Here is an 18,509-nt window from a genome sequence, read left to right as displayed (position 1 = left end):
ACCTTCATCTGGTCCTTGACTGGTTGAGGTGTATCACCCACAAGGTACGTGGGTGTGCTAAGGGGATAGTTTCTGGGCCATGCCTTGGACTAGTTCTGGGTTATAGGCAGAAAGTGTGAACAGAAGTAATTTGATTTGCAGAAATATTTTGATATTAATGGGTTTGGTTTTGTTTGATTTCTTTTACCTTCTACCTTTCCCTTCATTCATCCCTGAAGAAGAGGCTTTTCATATACACTTCCCATCGGGGGGGCGGGGGGCAAAGTACACCAAAGAGTGAACCAAAGAGTCAAATTCAGAGCTTTTGAACTTTTAAATAATTTCGGGGTAAATCCATAGCAGATATGGGAACTCGAATGCCATAGGTCTTTATTTTGAGAATCAGGTGCTGAAACAAAAAGTAGATGTTTTGAATTCTAGAAAATTCGGTTAAAAGATCATGAGGTGAAGTCTGGATAAAGAGGGCAAAGTTTATCCATAAACAATAGATTTAAAAAAAAAAGAGGAATTTTGGGCGCCTGGGTGGCTCAGTCGTTGGGCGTCTGCCTTCGGCTCAGGGCGTGATCCTGGCGTTATGGGATCGAGCCCCACATCGGGCTCCTCCGCTGGGAGCCTGCTTCTTCCTCTCCCACTCCCCCTGCTTGTGTTCCCTCTCTCGCTGGCTGTCTCTGTCACATAAATAAATAAAATCTTAAAAAAAAAAAAAAAAGAGGAATTTGAAGAAAAGCGAAGTCCTGGACTGAAAGGAGTAAGGGCTTTCAGAGTCTTGGGGAGAGAAGGCAGGAGGTTCAAAGCATGCTTGTCGTGGAGAGGTCTGCACACGGGAAGGAGCCATGGGATGCAGTGATGACGGCCCAGCAGCTACGGTAGCGAGTCCTAGAGGGGCGGGGGCAGGTACCCCAGACCTGGGAACAGCAGGCGCGTCTCAGCGATGACCTCTGCTCATGCAGGAGGGTACGTGCCCCAACTCCACCCACTCCCAGGCACTGCAGTCCCTGGAAAGATGAGGGAAAACACAAAAATTAACTGAGCACTTACCTACGGGAGATTAAACTTTAACAGCCGTGAAAGAATTACCTTGAATCAGTGAGATGACTTTTCCTGCTCTTAGTGGAGATTGGAGTTTGAGACCTAAACCATGCCGTTTCATAGACAAAGTTTTGGGTTTTGTCTCCATTTCTGATTTTTTTTTTTTTTTACTACCATATTTATTCTGGTCTCGATGCCATTGATGGGAGCAGCCAGATTCTGCCGGGCTGTCGAGATTAGTAAATCACAGCTCTCTGATGCCAGGACCAACCTCGGGAGGGAAGCTGATTGGAGATATCTGACCGGTTCGAGGAGGTCCTTCAAAGCCAGAGTCATGCATTCACTATCTCCTCTTTTATTCCTGCCTTTGTTCATATTAACATTAGTATTAACATAGGTCACTGCGATTTCTTGAGAATCGACTATTTCCCGGTCCCTGTGAGACATGCCCACCTATGCCTAGGTGATTCCATTTAGATTGTCTTGTACCTCTCTGAAACAGATGCGATCTTCTCTAGTTTACAAACAGGCAAACTGAGGATCGTGAGTAACTTTCTTTCCGATTCCACAGCTGGTGGGTGGCAAATGTGGGACGGAGATCCAAATATCTCTGACTCTGATTGCCTTGTTCAAAAATGACTCAGCTACACCGAATTGAATTGGATCGAGTAACATGGATACCAGCTAGAACAGTGTGAAGAACCCTCCCCCAAATCCTCCTGATCGTCAGACACTTACTGAATAACTGCCTTTCACTTTGACTACCCATTGTCTGCATCTGTCTTTATGTTTGAGACTCCCCACTTTGGGCTCACGGTGGGAGAACTCTTTGCGGTGGCTTTGGGTGAACGACACTTGGTATGCACTTAGAGTCAAGGGAGAACATGCTAGAAGGTCCATAAGTTGTCCATTGTCCTATTGTACAAGACCTGCCCATTGCACCACGGGGTCCGGTACTAGGAAAGCCACCTCATCTCCTTTCTGCTCTTTCATTTTGCAGGGCAAGCTTGAGAGTGATTTGGGGGGCAGCAAATAAACACTACAGACTTGGGAACCAAATCTGGGCTGAGCTGGGCCAGCTGTTCACTAAGGTGCTAGGAAATGCCAGCTGGCTAGTGCCTGGACACTCAGAAGTTGGGATCGTGTGCAAGTTCTCCCCTGTGGGCAGAGAAGGGAGCTCCCAGTCTCGGTGAGCTCATTGCAAGGCAAACCTGAGTCTCCCATGTCCTTTGTTAGAAAATCTCTCTAAAATCCAGGGCTCATCAGACAGAAGGGTTTCCATGAGGGGAAACGGTGGGGCCACATGTGCAACACAAAGGAAAAAAAGTATTATTCTGCCTCCATTTGTACCCACCTCCAGGTGCTGGAAAAGTTTACCTCCTGCTCTAAGCAAAAATCTTTATCAGTCCCCTTTATGTCCCGGTGATCTCAAGTCAACCCTTGAAAGCAGACACATTTGCTAAAGAAGGGCAGGACCAGGGTGGGTTAAGTCAGCCAAGAGGAAAGCCATGTCCCCTTCTTCCTCTACTCTCAAGACCCTGGGATCTCCTGATGGACGCATGCACCCACTGGCCCACGCTCTACTCTGCATGCTTGCACTCCCCGTCCTGCCATGCCTAGCAAGGGAACAGAAGAGAGAAGCCAGTAGGGGTCATAGAGACCAGACGGTACCAGAAGGTACCAGAAGTCTCAGAAGACTGAGACTCTCAGTCTCAGAGTCCTGACTGTGCTGGTTGACTCCCCGCTCTGGCTTCCTGGGTTCCTAGAATGCCAGAGAGACCTAGAATCCTGGTTATTCTTTGAGGGAGATCTCGCTGGGATGACGCCCGGTGGTAAGAAGCAGGGCTGCTCCATTGACAGGCTGGCCCATTTCCCTAGGGTCAAAGGAGTAGTGCCATAATCTAGTTAAAAAGGTCTGAACGGCGGCTGCTTGGGCTCCAGTGCTTGCAAGCTCTTATTGGGGGTTTTCCCCTGCTCATCAGGGCACGCAGTAGCACGTTTCTATCACCGTTCATTAGCTTTGCCCGTTCTTGGACTTTTCTGGGTCCTCCTTCCTTCACGTAACAGAACATCCTGGAGATTCATCAAAGTTGTTTCATATATCCCTAGCTTGCTCCTTTCTATGGCTGAGTAGTACTACATGAACATGCTAGAAAGCGTTTCTCCATTCTCCTGGCACTGGAAATATGGTCTGTCTTCCAGTCTGGGCTTTTCTGAATGAGAGCGATATGAACATTTTTGTACAGGTGGTTTTTGTTTTGTTTTTGTGAACATATGCTCTTATGTCTCAAGGGTACATACATACCTAGGAGTGGAATTCCTGGGTCCTAAGATAGGTGTATGTTTAATATTAACAAGCTTCTTTTCTGCTAAAGTTATCCTGAGTTGGTTTGTGTCTGTGGTGTGCAGCGAACCAGACCGTCGACAGCACCGTCACCATGGTTAATGTGCTTTTAGGGGGGACGCCTGGGCGGCTCAGTCAGTGAAGCATCTGCCTTTGGCTCAGGTCATGATCTCAGGGTCCTGGGATCAAGCCCCAGATAGGGATCACTGCTCAGCGGGGAGTCTTTTTCTCCCTCTGCTCCTCCCCTGTGAGCTTTCTTTCTCGCTAATAAGTAAGTAAAATTTTTAAGAAACTGTTAAAAATTATACACTTTTATGGAAGAAGATAAAAATGTCAGGTACTCTGCAAAGTGTGGGGATATGGAGGTGTAGAAAACTTAGCTTGGTTTTCGCAGCTATCAGAGTCTAGAAAGAGGGACAACTCGTCTACACACAGAAATGTTAAAAAAAATACAAGGGAGCACATGTTAGGAGGCTGAGAAACAGAGAAAATGCTTGGGAGTTCAGAGGAAGTCTCACTCTCTCAGCCTGGGCTGCCTGCCTAAGTCTTTTCCAAGATGTGGGTCTGGCTACGCACCTGGGAAGGATGACTCAGTTTCATTAAGATGTCAGGTGGTTTCTAGAATGTCAGCTCCATGACACACTAGATGGTCATTAAAATTATAATTAGAGGAGCCTGGGTGGCTTCATTGGTTAAGCCTCTGACTCTTTGATCTCAGCTCAGGTCTTGATCTCAGGGTCTGGTGATTTTGAGCCCTAGATTGGGCTCTGCACTGGGCATGGAGACTACTAAAATAGATACATATATATAATTCAAGAAAACTGTAATAACTTGAAAAAAATGACCAGCAGAACAACATCCCCGCCTTGATGATGACTGTACACTCCATGCTTACAAATGCGGGGTGGAAGGAAGAAACTGGAAAACAAAGACAAAAGACATGCAATGCTGGGTGAATTTTCTCTTCTCTTTGTTTCCTTTTGGATCTTGCTTGTTATAATAGCATTTTTAAAGCAATAGGGATTGGGAAGGAGATGAGCGTTTCTTATTTTCTTCAAAGATTTTATTTATATATTTTATTTGAGAGAGAGAGAACACATGCACACAAGCCAGGGGAGGGTCAGAGGGAGAGGGAGAGAATCTCAAGCAGACTCCTTCCTGAGCGTGGAGCCCAACATGGGGCTCGATCTCACCACCCTGAGATCATGACCTGAGCTGAAACCAAGAGTCTGACACTCAACTGACTGAGCCACCCAGGGCCTCTGGAATTACTTTTATTATTAAAACTGCTCTAAGAAAAACAATTTTTTTTATTGCCAGTCTGAAACTCTCCAGCCCCTCGCCACTTTATTGTTTGTATTGAAATGATTGTTCTTGTAAACCCTTTTGACATTGTGAAATATAGCACACAGGGGAAAACATGCAAAAGGAAAAATGTACAGCTCGAAAATTTATCACAAAGCAGATACCCAAGCCCCCATGGAACCCAACAACCAGGTCATGAAATAGAACATCATTAGTCCCCTAGAAGCCCCACTCATGCTGAAGCCCAGTCACTACCCACCCTCCCTCCAAAGGCAGTCACTCTCCGGAGCTCTAGGGAGTTCAAATCTTCGACCTGAGCAGACAACGTCAAAGGGTTTTCCAAAGTGGTCGTACCAATTTATGTTCCTTATAAATTAATAAACTAGGAGCTCCCTGTCCTCACCTACTTGGTAAAATCAGCCTTTCAAATGTTTGCCATCATTCTCATGGGGAAGCAGGAGGTTTGCGTGGTCATTTTAATTCATGTTTCTATGATTTCTGATGAGGTTGAGCACCTTTTTTGTTTATCGGCCATTTGGGCATTATCTTTTGTACCTAAGAGCCTGTTCAAGCCTCTTGCCCATTTTTCTGTTAGACTGTTTGCCTTTTCTTATTGACTTATAACAGTTCTTTATACTTTGCAAGCAAGCCCTCTATTGATTTTATATGCAACAAAGAGATTCTTCCAGACTTTGCATTGCCTTTTCATTCATTTTTTTAATGGCAACTTTTGATGCCCAGAAGTTCTTAATTTTTTAAAGAGAGTAGAGTTAACCTTTCCTTTCAGTTAGCAGTGTGTGTGTGTGTGTGTGTGTGTGTGTGGGTGTGTGTGTGTATGTGTGTGGGGGGTGTGTGTGTGGGTGTGTGTGTGGGTGTGTGTGTGTATGTGTGGGGGGGTGTGTGTGTGTGGGTGTGTGTGTGTGTGTGTGGTGTGTGTGTGTGTGTGTGTGTGTGTGTGTGTGTGTGTGTGTGTGGGTGTGTGTGTGGGTGTGGGTGTGTGTGGGTGTGGGTGTGTGCGTGGGTGTGGGTGGGTGTGTGTGTGGGTGTGTGTGTGGGTGGGTGTGTGGGGGTGTGTGTGTGGGGTGTGTGTGTGTGTGTGTGTGTGTGGGTGTGTGTGGGTGTGTGTGGGTGTGTGGGTGTGGGTGGGTGTGTGTGTGGGTGTGTGTGTGTGGGTGTGTGTGTGGGTGTGGGTGTGTGTGTGGGTGTGTGTGCGTGTGTGTGGGTGTGTGTGTGTGTGTGGGTGTGTGTGTGTGTGATGTTTAAAAAAATCACCGACCCCAAGATCATGAAGATATTATTCTTAGACATTTCAGTGTTTTACTTTGAGCACAACATCTTCTAAATCCAACCGGAATGGACTTGAGTATGGTGTGGGAGGTAAACGCCAAAAGCTTCCTTTATTTTATTTTTGCATGTGAACATTCAATCATTCCAGCACACTTTGCCGAAAAGCCACCCTTCCCTCTCTGTGGTACCACATTTGTCAGATGCCATCTCTCTGTACATGCGTAATTCTGTTTCTAGGCTCTTTTTTATTCCATTGGTCTATCTGTCTGTCCTTGTCTTCACTAGTCTAGCCATATAATAATTTTTTTTTTGAGAGAGAGAGAGAGAGTGCAGGTAAGGGGTGAGGGGCAGAAGAAGAGGGAAAGAGAGAATCTTAAGCAGGCTCTACACCCAGTGGGGAACCAAGGCAGGACTTGATCTCACGACCCTGAGATCATGACCTGAGCTGAAATCAAGAGTCAGACCCTTAACTGACTGTGTCACCTAGGTGCCCATAGCCTTATAATAATTCTTTTTTTTAAAGGCTTTATTTATTTATTTTACAGAGAGAGAGTGAGTACAGGAGTTGGGGAAGGGGCAGAGTGAGAGAATCTTAAGCAGACCCTTCGGTGAGTGCAGAGCCCACAGTGGGTCTTGATCTCTTGACCCTGAGATCATGACCCATGAGATCACAACCTGAGCTGAAACCCAAAGTCAGCTGCCTAACTGACTGAGCCACCCAGGTGCCCCTAAAATGATTCTTAATATCAAGTTGAGTGAGCCTCCCACCATTCACCTCTGTCAGTGTCTGAACTATCCTTGTCACTTGCCTGTCCAGATAAAGTTTAGGATCAGTTCCCAATTTCCCACCAAAACCACACAACACAAAACAAACCTGAGATCCTATTGACTTTGTCAATCAATCTAGTAAGAATTGGTATCTTATAGATACTGAGTCTCAAATTTGCATGACACAGCCCTTCCTTTCTTTGGTTCTTTTTTAATTTATCCATTTACACTTTGTACAATGAAGTCTTATACGAATTTTATTAGATCGATTCCTTGGTATTTGATATTTCATACTTTTGATGCTAATATATGGTGTATACGTGTTAATATTTTTTATTTTATGCCAAATATTATTATTTCTAATCTCAAAGGCAAACTCTCAATAATTCATTAAAGTGTGGGGCCCCTGGGTGGCTCAGTTGGTTAAGTGTCTGCCTTTGGCTCAGGTCATAATCTCAAGGTCCTGGGATTGAGCCCCACATTGGGCTCCCTGCTCAGCTGAGAGCCTGCTTCTCCCTCTCCCTCCCCCCAGCTCATGCTTGTGCGCTCTCCCTCTGTCTCTTTATCTTAAATAAATAAATAAAATCTTTTCAAAAAAAGATCAAATTTGCTATGGGGGTGTGTGTGGAGGGTACACACACACCCTTTATCAGCTTAAGCAGGCTTTTTCCTATTCCTAGCTTGCTAAAGCTTTTTTTTTTTTTAATTTAATGAACAGATGTTTAAATTTGTCAATGACTTTTCCGCATCTGTTATTTTTCTCCTTTATTCTGTTGATGTGGTATATTACATTGATTTCCAAATGTTTAATTAAACCATTATTCCAGAAATAAGCTCAACCTACTCCTAATAGATTATCCTTTGTATATAATGCTGGATTCAGTTTGCTGACATTTAGGATTTTTGCTCCCTGCTCACAAATGAGTATTTTCTCACACTGACCTTGTCAGGTATTTGTGCTGAGGTATCTGACCTCATAAAACAAACTGGAGAGTAGTCTCTCTTTCAATCCTTGTATAAAATTGTCATTTGCCACCAAAGCTGTTTGCTCCTGGGACTGTATCTGTGGGAATGATTTAAAATGTGGTTCCATTTTCCTCAAGAGTTATTAGGCTATTCGTGTTTTCTGTTTCCTCTTATGTCACTTTTGATAAATGAAGTGATTCTGGATCCATTTCATCTAAAGCATAAGATGTGTTGGCATAAGGACATTCAGACTTTTCTCTTACTTGCTTTCTCATGTCTGCGTGATCTTTAGTCGTGTGTCCTATTTCTTCATCCCTCACTGAATATTTGTGCCTTCTTTCTTTTTCTCCCGATCAGTCATACTAGGCATGCGTCAATTTGATTAGTCTCCCTCCTGACTGCCTCACATTTATAGACCGATTGAGCCTCTTTCGTAGCCTATTTTCCATTTCAACAATTTCTGTTTTTATATTTATTTTTCTTTCTTCTACTTTGTTCAGATTAAACTTGTTATGCTTTAACCTATTTTTTTTTCAAATTTCTTGAAATGTGTACATCCACTAGTTTGTGTGTATGTGTGTATGGTAACAAAACAAAACAGAACAAAAAAGAAAAACAAAAAAAACCACATAATATGGGACACCTGGGTGACACAGTCCATTAGGCGTCTGACTCTTGATTTTGGCTCAGGTCATGATCTCAGGGTCATGACATCAAGCCCTGTGTCTGGCTCCATGCTCAGCAGGGAGTCTGCTTGAAGATCCTTTCCCTCTGCCCTAACCCCCACTCGTGTGCTCTATCTCTAAAATAAATAAATCTTTTTAAAAAGCACGTAACATAAAATTGATCAGTAGTGACATTTGGTGCATTCACAATGTCACCTAACTATCACCACTATTAGTTTCAGAATATTTTCATCACCCCAAAAGGAAGCCCTGTTCCCAAGCACCCCAAAAGGAAGACTCTCCATTTTCCCATCCTCTCAACCCCTAGCAAACATTAATCTGCTTTTTGTTTGTGTGGACTTACTTATTCTGGACATTTGATACAAATAGAATCATTCCATATGTGGCTTTTCGTGTCTGATCTCTTTCGGTAGGCGTAATGTTTTTGAGGTCTGTCTGTGTTCTAGCATGCATCAGGACTTTTTATGGCTGCATAACATTCCGTTGTATGGCTATACCACGTTTTGTTCATCCATTTTTCAGCTGATGGACTTTGGGGCCACTGTGGTCAGTTCTGCTGTAAACATTAGTGTACATGTTTTTATTTGCCCACCCACGTTCAGCTGTCCTGGGTATAGACTCAAGTGGAATTATTGGGTCCTATGGTAATTTCGTGTTTAAGTTATTGAGAAAACACCAAACTAGCTTCCACAATGGTGGCACCATTTCATCCCACTAGTTTCTTCTGTAAATTAATAGTTATTTTTAAAAATAGTTTTAGTTTTATGGAAAAACATAGCAGACTGCATGGAGAGCTTCCATATGCACCTCCATGCCTCCATATAGTTTCCCCTGTTATTAACATCTTGCATTACTGCAGTTTATACTGATATACCCTCATGCTCATGTTCAATTCATACATTCGTTATAATATATATAATATATGTATTATATATACATATATACTGTTGGGAACTAAAGTCCAAAGTTCCCATTAGAGTTCACTTTTGGTGTTCTATGTTCTATAGGTTTTGACAAATACATAATGACATCTATCCACTATTACTGTATCATGTAGAACAGTTTTACTGTTCGGAAAATTCTCTATTCAACCTCCTTGCCCCAGATTTTATATGCTATACTTTTATTATCATTGGGCAAAACTTACTTTCTGACCTTTATTGTAATTTCTTCTTTTCTTTATAGGTTATATAGAAATTTAGTTCTTAATTTCCAGCCACTGGGGGGATTTTTCTTAGTATCATCTTTAGTTTCTAGCATCCTTGAATGTGATCAAAGGACATATTTTATGTCCTTTCAGTCTTTTAAATTTCGTGAATCTTGCATGTTCATTTTTCATAAATGTTCCATGTGTGCTTGGAAAGAATGTATCCTCTTCAGTTATTGGGGGGAATATTATCTATATCTCTATTAGGTCACATTTTCTAATTGCATTATTGTAATCTTCTAGAACTTTATTGATTTTTCTGACCTGCTTTTTTAATAGTTATTGAGAGAGGTGTGTTACAATTTTCCACTCTGATCATACATCTGTCTGCTTACCTTTGGTTTTATCAATTTATCTGCATGTATTTTTGAGTCTTCGCGATTAAGTGAATACAAATTTACAATTGTTTCATCTACATGGTAAATTGAACCTTTATGTCATTACAAAATATTCCTTTTTGTCTTCAGTAATATATTTAGCCTTACATCTATTTTATCTCCAATTAGTTAATTACACCACTTTTGTTAAAAATTCGGTTTTGCATCATGTCTCAGTCCCTTCAGACTATTACAATATCAAAACACCAGAGACTGGGTGGTTTGTAAACAACAGAAATTTATCTGTTGAAAAAGTCATTTCTCACTGTTCTGAAAGCTGGGGAGTTCTAGATCAAAGCAGATTTTGTGGGCGGTGAGGGCCCGCTTCCTGGTTCAAAGCCACCCTCCTGCTGTGTCCGCACATGACAGAGGGGTAAGGGGGCTTCCTGGGATCTGTTATCAGGGCACTGATCCCATTCACGAAGGCCCCACCCTCATGACCTAATCACCTCCCAAGGGCTCCACCTTCAAATACCATCACACTGGGGATTAGGATCCAATATATAAATTTGGTGGGCGGTAGAGGGGATGGGGGAACCCAAGCATTCAGTCCGTAGCATATATTATCTCTTTCCCACCTTTTTGTTGTTGTTGTTGTTGTTATGTAGGCTCTGTGCCCAGTGCAGAGCCCAAAGTGGGACTTGAACTCACGACCCTGAGATCAAGACCTGAGCTGAGATCACGAGTCAGACACTTAACAGACTGAGCCATCCAGGCGCCCCTCTTTTCCACCTTTATATATTTAACCTTTTCGTATCCTTATATTTAAAATACGCCTCTTAAAGAATATCTTTTGAATCTTTTTAACTCATTCTGACAACATATATTTTAACTGAAATATTTAGTCTACTGATGTTTATTTTAATTACTAGTATATTTTTTGTGTCATTATTTAAGCCATCCATATGTTTGTCTTTTCTTTTTTTTTTAAGATTTTTATTTTTAGGGGCGCCTGGGTGGCACAGCGGTTAAGCGTCTGCCTTCGGCTCAGGGCGTGATCCCGGCGTTCTGGGATCGAGCCCCACATCAGGCTCCTCCGCTGGGAGCCTGCTTCTTCCTCTCCCACTCCCCCTGCTTGTGTTCCCTCTCTCGCTGGCAGTCTCTGTCTCTGTCGAATAAATAAATAAAATCTTTAAAAAAAAAAAAGATTTTTATTTTTAAGTAATCTCTACACCCAACGTGAGGCTTGAACTCACAGCCCCGAGACTGAGCGGCAAGTTCCCCGACTGAGCCAGCCAGGAACCCCCAACCATCTATTTGTTTTCAATTTGTCTCCCCTCCACTGCATTCCTTTTCTCTTCTTTCTTTGCTTTTCTTAGATTTTGTTTTATTGTTCTATTTTTAGATATACAAGCTTTGATTATTCTTTGAGTATCTACTCAACATTCAATATTTAATCGACTATTAAATATTCATATTATATTAAGATGTTTATTAATTAAACATTTAATATTAAAATATAACACTAAATATTAATATCTGCTAATATTAATTAGTACCTAATATCTGTTCTGAGGAAGTGTAAGCAGCAGAGAATACTTTGACTTAATTTATCCCCTTTTCATCTCACAAGCAATTTTTGTGCCTTTTAATTTCATATATATTTAATCCTCATTTTATGTATATTTTTATCTGTTCTATTGTGTTATACAGCTCATATTTATTTGCCCATAGATTAATCTACTGTTTGTCTGTTGAATTCTTAATGTCATTTTTTACTCATTCTAGGATTTTTACTTAGTTCTTTCACATCATAATTTTTTTTTAAGATTTTATTTATTTATTCGACAGAGATAGAGACAGCCAGCGAGAGAGGGAACACAAGCAGGGGGAGTGGGAGAGGAAGAAGCAGGCTCCTAGCAGAGGAGCCTGATGCGGGGCTCGATCCCAGAACGCTGGGATCACGCCCTGAGCCGAAGGCAGACGCTTAACCGCTGTGCCACCCAAGCGCCCCCCCATCATAATTTTTAACTCTTTGTCAGAATTCTCAGTCTGTGCCTTTTATTGTCATGGCCACGATAAAGACACTTATTTTAAAGTCTGTGTCTAGTAACAAAAACCGAGAGCCATGTGAATCTACTTTATTCTCTGTCGTTTTTGCTGAGTTTTGTTCATTTTTTTTTTCTTGTGCTGTTTTTATTGGGTGGTAGGTGTTATATCAGAAAAATTCCTCATAGAAATCATTTGCACGTGCGTCTGCCAGGTGCTCAGTAGCGTTAACAATAGGGATCATTGGCGACACATACATCTTGAAGATGAACTTCATTCCCTACAAGGACATGTCTACTTCTGGGTCACTTGGACTCCTAGGGTTACTTTGAAGTCCCAGCCGAAAGTGAGACAAGAGCCCAGGTTAGTGGACCCCAGCCTTTCACTTTTCATCTTCTTATACCTCTCAGCTACCCCCTTGGGGATCAGAAATTACCCACAAGTGAAAACTGACCACAAATTCTAGCCTCCCACTTCCTGGGATCTGTCCTTACTGCATCCTGGCCAGAAATTTCTGTTATCTTGAATCCTTCCTTTGCAAGTCAGTTTCCTGGGAGTTTGGTTTTTGAGATGAAGCTTTTGTAACGTGTGTTTTGTTGTTGTGAGGTGTCATAAAAACTCAATGGTCTAATTATAGCAACTGTGTGTATGTGTGTGTGTAACAGATAATGTGTATATATATATATAAGGATACTATGTATGTACGTTCCCAGCGTAGAGCAGGAAGTGGTAACTAAAAATGCACTTGCAGAAAATGAAGGTAAATGGAAATCAGTATCTTTTTAGTCGCTATGTATTACCACGATACTGTATCGTCCCGTACTGTACGTTACTGAGTATATGCTGAAATGAGAAAGTCCCGAATTATTTTAAGGCTTTCACCTCTTGGGGTGCCTGGGTGGCTCAGTCACTAAGCGTCTGCCTTCTGCTCAGGGCGTTGTCCCGGGATCCTGGGATTGAGCCCTGCATCGGGCTCCCTGCTCCACTGGGAAGCCTGCTTCTTCCTCTCCCACTCCCCCTGCTTGTGTTCCCTCTCTCGCTGGCTGTCTCTCTCTCTCTCTGTCAAATAAATAAATAAAATCTTAAAAAGAAAAAAAAGGCTTTCACTTCTTACTGTATATATTCTGCAATAAAAGATAATAAAGTTCGCCATCCGTGTTTCCAAAAGGGGGCTAGCCAGAGGATGACAGCCCGGATGTCAATCATGTTTTTTCCAAATTCATGTTAGTGTAGAATGTGTTATTTCAAGACACGTACACACACAACTTGAAATAAAACCCAAGGATTTCTAGGGCGCCTGGGTGCCTCAGTCAGTTAAGTGTCCTACTCTTGGTTTCAGCTCAGGTCACGATCTCATAGGTTGTGAGATTGAGCTCAAGGTCAAGTCCCATTGGGCTCTGCGCTCGGTGGGGAATCTGGAGATTCTCTCCCTCTGTCCTTCCGCCCCCAGTCTCTCTAACAAATAATAAATAAATCTTTTTAAAAACATCCAAGGATTTCTGTGTTCATAGTCATAGACCATACTGTCTTCCGTAGCTGCCTGAAGCAGTAAGGAATTTATTAAATTGTATTTAATCACGTAGGGAATATTTGGAAAGGCAGGTACAACAGGTTTTAGGCTACATTTCCAGAAATAATTATGCGTATGGAATAGAGAGCAGAACCCATTACCTCTGTCGTGTCTAGAAAGCTGCTGCCATGACTTTTCTCAGTACAACGGATGATCCACACCTGTCTCTTCACTCACTTTCAAATCGAAGTCTCACTTGGGTGCGTCGGATTGGCGGAAATTCAATGAAGTTGCTGGCTCTTATTGTGGTTGATTTTACAGTACTGTCCCTTTAAATCGAACACACTCTTGCCACCTGCTATGGGAAAAAGCCACCTCTGATTCTTGTACTTGCCTGTAGAGCTTCCCTGGGCTTAAGGATTACCTTAGTTAGGCTCCTTCTTCTGGATTCCATACCTTCTCTTGTTGACTCCCATCATGGCTGACGTCAACGGTATTAAGCATTGGCGGCTCTTCCTTTATACTTGACTCTGTTTGAATTGGCGATCCCATTCTAAGCTGCTTATTTGAGTCTTAAGACAGAATTTCCAGGGATTGTGCCTGAGTTCCATGCACCAAAATGCTGGGAAAGTTTCCTCCATCATCTATGACCAGAGGGACTTTGCAATACTTCTCCAAACAGTACCGCAATGCCGGAGCAAGGGGATGGGGGGGGGGCATCATAGTGATTTGGGAATAAGAGAGCACAGGAGCGCTCCCAAAGTAAAGGGTGTTGCCTAGAGGTGGGCAGCATGGTGGTACCAACCCAGGGTCCATTGGTGGGAAAGAGAAAAGACCTGGAGAGGATACAAAAGAGGGAAGAAGGTGAATGAAACCATGATAATAGTGGCTTTTAGGCTTTTGAGTCCCGTCCTACGCTTAATAAAAGACAGCTTGATATAGTCTCTGCTTGCAAGCCAGTGGCCATTTCAATGACTCTCTGGGTGTGGGGGGAGGGCGATCATTAGACACCTGTGTTCTCAACATTGTACCTGGAAACGTCTTGTGTCCTTTGATCATCTCCAATTCCTTGCACTATGTTTAGCACCTCCTGCATTTATACGTATGCCTGTGATCTTTTAAAGATCTAAGTGCATGAATTTCTGTAAAGGTCAAAGAAATCTCATTGAATGTTACCTCCAATTTGTGGGTGACTTCTTTTCACTTGGTAATAGAGACTTTGTTTTGAAAAATCAGAAGAGGTGTCTTTGATTTCCTAGCTTCAGAAATTCCTTTCAAGTACATTTCTCCTATGGGTATGTGTGTTTGTATATGTCACACTATGCGACTGAGCGTTTCTTGTTTATGGGTCCTGAGGGGAGCGTTCGTGTATGTGTGTGTGTGTCTACATACACGTATATTACGAAGCAATGATTTTTGTTTAGAGAGGGAGAACGCATCATTGGCGGGAGGGGCAGAGGGAGAAGTAGAGACAGAATCCCAAGCAGGCTCCACTCTCAGCCTGGAACCGAACACGAGACTCGATCTCACGACCCTGAGATCATGACCTGAGCCAGAATCAAGAGTCAGACCCTTGGGACTCCTGGGTGGCTCAGTCGGTCAAGCGTCTGCCTTCGGCTCAGGTCATGATCTCAGGGTCCTGGGATCGAGTCCTGCATTGGGCTCCTTGCTCAGCGGGGAGTCTGCTTCTCCCTCTGCCCATCCCCCTGCTTGTGCTCACTCTCCCCGACAAATAAATAAATAAAATCTTAAAAAAAAAAAAAAAGAGTCAGATACTTAACCGACTGAGCCATCCAGGTGCCCCAGTAATGATGTTTTTTGTCACATGAATGACGAAATGACAAGAGGAGCAAACATCTAGGGCAGTGGGCTCAACAGGGAGGTATTTTGCTCCCTGGGGACATCTAAGGGACTTTGGTTGCCACAGCTGAGGTTGGGTGCTATTGGCATCTAGGAATCAGAGGCCAGGAAGGCTACAAACATCGTCAGTGCACAGAACAGCCCGTACAACAAAGAGTTATGCACCGCAAAGCGTTAATAGTACCAAGGCTAAGAAACTCTGTTTTAGAGGCAGAGAGGTAGACACATTATTAATTGAACAAATGTTTCTTGGGCATCTGTAATCCCAAGACTCTATTTTGGTCATGGTTCAGATGGAAGCCTAAATCAAACATATTTTAGTATGCTCTTAATTTACGTAGGAAGGGGGAGGTGTATGTCAGGCCGGGTCCCAGCTGCAGACATTTGGAATACACAGAATAAGATAAACTGAAGAACTATGTACAGAGGAAGGACTATAGGGGAAGCACAATGAATACAGCAGTTAGCTGGGCTGGTAGCAGCCAAGGCGTTATCGTCCCGAGGCCCTACAGAACTCTGGTAGGCGGTGGGGGCTGGAGCCTGGAAGGGGACAGAGTCTCCTGGAGCCAGCTACCTGGAGGTGACCTTCTAGAGAAAGAATTAGGGACGAAGCATCCCACCCTGCCTCCCACCTACTGTAAGCACCCCCGGGGGCCAACAGGTGCTAGGAGCGTGAGCGTCCGCTGGTGTTCTGCATACAGCCGAGCGTCCCAACTCAGACGGCAGGGTGGGGAAGAGCAGACATGCAGTGGGCGCGCGGGAAGTGAGGACGAACCACAGGGACCTGGGCAGAGTGACCTTACTCACGACTCTCACCTAAAGCAGAAATTGGGAAATGCCACCAGAGAGGCCCACATCGAGGGCTATTGGCTTTTGGAGGCAGGGGGGAATCTTTCCAGCTTGGCCGAGCCCGGGGAAGGCTTGGTAAAGGATGTGGCATTTGAAAGGAAGGCCTTGAGGAGTGAAGAGAGTCGCGGACACGTCAGCCTCTTCCCACTTGGAAAGGTCACTCGCTGCTCCGCCATGCAGGGCGCAGGGAGGGCTTCGTGGGCAGGCCTTCCCGGCTTCACCACTGGCCTCACCTTCCCACGGCTCCCAGCTCCATCTCTGCTCTCTGCGCATTCGGCTGGGAAGCAATTCCCACTGGGCCTCTTCGACCTCAGCGTGGCCACCCACGGAAGGCCACCCACCCGTGGGGCCAGCCCGGCTTCCCTTCACGAGGCTGTTCCTCTGTCCTTCACGCCACCGCCGTGTCTAATGTACATATCAGCTGTGTGATATAACAGTAACATATCAACCTTCGTGAAGGACTGTAGCTACCCAAGGGGCTGGAGGGGCACAGACATTGAAGCCTCTAAGGGGAGGCTTCGTGGTCCAGGAAGGACATCATGGTGGGAAACCAGCCCAGGCGTGCTCTCAGGGACTCCCCCGGCTCCTGGCTCTGCTCCCCCGTTTGGGGGTCTGCATCTCATTGTGACTCCTCTCCTCCTGCTACTCTCCTGCCTAGGTCTCGACTCCCATTTCAGGAAGCCCCGTCTGTCTGTCTGTCTTCCTGCAGGGACCGGTCACCCAGGAACCGTCTCCCTCCTGGCCAACAGAAATACAGACTCCTGGCTCTGAGTCATTCCACTTAGGACCACGCCCCAGGCATCCCAAGTCCCACAGAGCAGCCCAGGGTTGATGCGGACCCTCCTATTCCAGCCCCCAAGGGGTTTCCTTTCCACGTTGACTGCAGACAATCCGGCTTGTTCTATTGATTGCTCTTTGGAGAGCTATGGGGTTTCTTTCCACTTCCTCCTCCAGCACGCACACATCCACGTTGCCTAAAGATGAGTGTTAATTATCAGAGATATTACAGTCTAAACCCATTAGGTGGAAGAGAGCTATCTTTCTAACGTCCCCACAGTTTTCAAAGCCTCCTTTCTACGGGTAATTAACATCGGATATAATTTACGTTTGAACACTGGAGGTGCCCCCACCTTTTCAACCTGGGACCCCCAGGGCCTCTTGGAAATAAGAAATGGGCCCATTTTCCAGTTTTATGCCTCTTAAGAACTGCTCTCATGCCTACACAAAGACCAAACAGAGCCTCTGTAATTACTTCTTGAAAATGCTAGATTAAATTCTTAGCCAAGGGCCATTCTCTTCCCCAGACTCTGTGAAGGGAGAAGAAAGGATGGTTATGTTTTCCTAGCAACATGAGATTTTTAAATGGAGAGATAGGACCTGGAGCTTGAGGACAGATATTCAAGGTGGAGAGAACAATGTGAGCAAATCCCACGGGTCAGGAATAATGGTCGTAACCCAGAGTTTAAATGAACATTGCCTCATATGTGAGAGCAATGAATTGGGTGCTTACAGAGCAGGTATCAAATTATAGGTGGTGTTTAATTATTTTCTTTAAAGGTGTTTGTATTTTTTTAAAGATGTATTTATTTATTTGAGAGAGAGAACGAGCAAGAGGGAGAGAGAGAGAGAGAGAGAGAATTCCAAGCAGACTCCCCCCTAAGCATGGAGCCCGAAGCAGGACTCAATCCCATGACCCTGAGATCATGACCTTAGCGGAGATCAAGAGTCTGATGCTTCACGGACTGAGCCACCCAGGCGCCCCAGAAATGTTTGCATTTTTAAAAATTATGTGTAGCTGTTTTTAGAGAAGGATATCAAGTCACTGGAATAGAAACCCAGAGTCGTTGTGTTTTCCCAGTTTTCTGCTCTTAATCAGGGTATAGCCAACTTTCCCACCCTCGCTGAGAGCGGACCCCCTCCATGACGTCACAGGTGAAGTGCAGAACTCTTGGGTCAGCTTTGGTGATTAGATCAGTCTTGCTTCCTTTCTCTTAGAATCAGTATTATTGTAAATTGCTCATTCCGTGATCATTTCGACGTCCCCCGGGCCCACCGCCAGCTCTTTCCCCCACTGCGGGGGCCACACTGGCAGCTGGTGGCTTGGAATACAGAGGGCTGTATACACCACAGGCCACTGTTGGGACCCAGGGGAGGGAGTGGGTGATGTGTGTCTCCTTACTGGCTGCCCTGTGTGGAAGTCCTTTCCGTTGGCTGCTGTCTCTTCTCTAACACCGATTCCCAGTGCCTCTCCCTAAATGCCACAATTCCGAAAGAATGCTGGTTATTTCGCGGAGGATATTTGCGGGTATATCAGAGAGCCCCAGGTGCCTCT

At 44.3% G+C, this 18,509-nt stretch overlaps 1 long non-coding RNA gene across 1 annotated transcript; it reads right to left on the bottom strand.

Moving 5' to 3' along the window:
- Nucleotides 1–685: 685 nt before the first annotated feature.
- On the bottom strand, nt 686–16,489 carry LOC103660406. Its single transcript, XR_567800.2, has 3 exons — nt 16,145–16,489; nt 13,630–14,304; nt 686–995 (listed from the first exon to the last, which is right to left on the bottom strand). It is a non-coding gene; the product is annotated as an uncharacterized LOC103660406 (long non-coding RNA).
- Nucleotides 16,490–18,509: the final 2,020 nt, after the last annotated feature.

The sequence above is a fragment of the Ursus maritimus genome, unplaced genomic scaffold (genome assembly GCF_017311325.1).
Source record: "Ursus maritimus isolate PB19 unplaced genomic scaffold, ASM1731132v1 scaffold_14, whole genome shotgun sequence".
Lineage (NCBI taxonomy): Eukaryota > Metazoa > Chordata > Mammalia > Carnivora > Ursidae > Ursus > Ursus maritimus.
The sequence above is the reverse complement of the archived record's forward strand: the minus strand, read 5'-3'. Positions and strand labels throughout refer to the sequence as shown.